We start from the raw sequence: 2500 nt of genomic DNA on the forward strand, positions 1-2500 counted from the left end.
CAAAATAATTGAATCATAATAAATACCACCACTGTATTATTGTTGAACTAAGACATTCGCAACTTAATAAAAATGTTTAGAGTTAAATATATTTGATATATATTATTGAAAGAAAATCAATTTATATATTATTAATATTATTTAATTTTACTCTTTCAATTAATATATGCAAAAAAAAATTGACATTTGTTATAAATAAAAATAAATAAAAAAATACTCTAAGCGGTGGATCACTTGGCTCATGGGTCGATGAAGAACGCAGCAAACTGTGCGTCATCGTGTGAACTGCAGGACACATGAACATCGACATTTTGAACGCATATCGCAGTCCATGCTGTTATGTACATTAAATTCAATTTTAAAGTACTGCTTGGACTACATATGGTTGAGGGTTGTAAGACTATGCTAAATAAGTTGCTTATTCTTTTATAAAAATAATTGAATTTAAGCAAATGTGTATATTATTGGATTTTAAATAATTCATAATATTAATAGCAAAAAAAATAAAGATATATAATGAATTTTATTTATTATATATTCTTTAAAAAAAAAATCCTCTCAAATAAAATGAAATGATGAAAATATTGAATCTAAGTATTCTTTACAAAAAATTTTCATATTATTTATATATATATATAAAATAATAATTTATATATGTAATTAAAAGGAGGAATGTCTAGCATAAAAATTAAATTTTTTATTCTAGGATTGCCTCATTTTACATTATTATTATTTTTATATATTTACAATATATAAAAGGAGAAAAGAAAAATAGAGATGAAAAGATGATATAATTTTTTTATTAAATTGTGAGAAGATAAAAAAAGAATATTAAAACAACCTCAACTCATATGGGATTACCCCCTGAATTTAAGCATATTAATGAGGGGAGGAAAAGAAACTAACAAGGATTTTCTTAGTAGCGGCGAGCGAAAAGAAAATAGTTCAGCACTAAGTCACTTTGTCTATATGTCAAATGTGAGATGCAGTGTATGGAATATCTTAATATCTAGTATGAGAAATTAACGATTTAAGTCCTTCTTAAATGAGGCCATTTACCCATAGAGGGTGCCAGGCCCGTATAACGTTAATGATTACTAGAAAGATATTTCCAAAGAGTCGTGTTGCTTGATAGTGCAGCACTAAGTGGGTGGTAAACTCCATCTAAAACTAAATATAACCATGAGACCGATAGTAAACAAGTACCGTGAGGGAAAGTTGAAAAGAACTCTGAATAGAGAGTTAAATAGTACGTGAAACTGCTTAGAGGTTAAGCCCGATGAACCTGAATATCCATTATGAAAAATTCATCATTAAATAATTAAAAAAATAATGTGCATTTTTTTCATATAAGGACATTGTAATCTATTAACATAATAAAGTATTTATCAAAAGATCATTGGTGATATTAAGTTTATTTAAATTAATTTGCTTTTTAAGCATATTAACATAAAATAAATACTAATGATTTGATAAAGTGTTGATAGATTTTATTATATATAATGCTAAAATTCATTTTTTGAATTTTACAAAAAATTTAATATCTATGATATTAATATTTATTTGTATGCATTTATATGATTAACAATGCGAAAGATTCAGGATACCTTCGGGACCCGTCTTGAAACACGGACCAAGGAGTCTAACATATGTGCAAGTCATTGAGTTATATTAAACTTAATGGCATAATTAACTTAACTTAAATATAATGGGATTAATTTTTAGTCTATTTTTTAATAAATAGTCAATTAATTCAATCCCGGGGCGTTCCATATAGTTATGTATAATGATAATTTATTATTATTTATACCTCTAACTGGAGCGTACCTTGAGCATATATGCTGTGACCCGAAAGATGGTGAACTATACTTGATCAGGTTGAAGTCAGGGGAAACCCTGATGGAAGACCGAAACAGTTCTGACGTGCAAATCGATTGTCAGAATTGAGTATAGGGGCGAAAGACCAATCGAACCATCTAGTAGCTGGTTCCCTCCGAAGTTTCCCTCAGGATAGCTGGTGCATTTAAAAATTATATAAAATAATCTTATCTGGTAAAGCGAATGATTAGAGGCCTTAGGGTCGAAACGATTTTAACCTATTCTCAAACTTTAAATGGGTAAGAACCTCACCTTTCTTGATATGAAGGTTGAGGTTATGATATAATGTGCCCAGTGGGCCACTTTTGGTAAGCAGAACTGGCGCTGTGGGATGAACCAAACGTAATGTTACGGTGCCTAAATTAACAACTCATGCAGATACCATGAAAGGCGTTGGTTGCTTAAAACAGCAGGACGGTGGACATGGAAGTCGTAATCCGCTAAGGAGTGTGTAACAACTCACCTGCCGAAGCAACTAGCCCTTAAAATGGATGGCGCTTAAGTTGTATACCTATACATTACCGCTAAAGTAGATGATTTATAAAACAATTTCGATTGATTTATAAATTTTGAAACTTTAGTGAGTAGGAGGGTACAATAGTGTGCTTAGAAGTGTTTGGCG

At 30.0% G+C, this 2500-nt stretch overlaps 1 non-coding gene and 1 pseudogene across 1 annotated transcript in view; both read left to right on the top strand.

Moving 5' to 3' along the window:
* The first annotated feature begins 214 nt into the window (after positions 1-214).
* On the top strand, positions 215-395 carry LOC129251761 (5.8S ribosomal RNA; annotated as a pseudogene).
* Positions 396-837: 442 nt separating this feature from the next.
* LOC129251757 (large subunit ribosomal RNA) overlaps positions 838-2500 on the top strand; it is a 3986-nt gene continuing 2323 nt past the window's right edge. The window contains exon 1 of the ribosomal RNA XR_008583101.1: positions 838-2500. This exon is cut by the window's right edge and continues 2323 nt beyond it. This is a non-coding gene — a ribosomal RNA (large subunit ribosomal RNA).

This window comes from Anastrepha obliqua, unplaced genomic scaffold, assembly GCF_027943255.1.
Source record: "Anastrepha obliqua isolate idAnaObli1 unplaced genomic scaffold, idAnaObli1_1.0 ptg000066l, whole genome shotgun sequence".
Lineage (NCBI taxonomy): Eukaryota > Metazoa > Arthropoda > Insecta > Diptera > Tephritidae > Anastrepha > Anastrepha obliqua.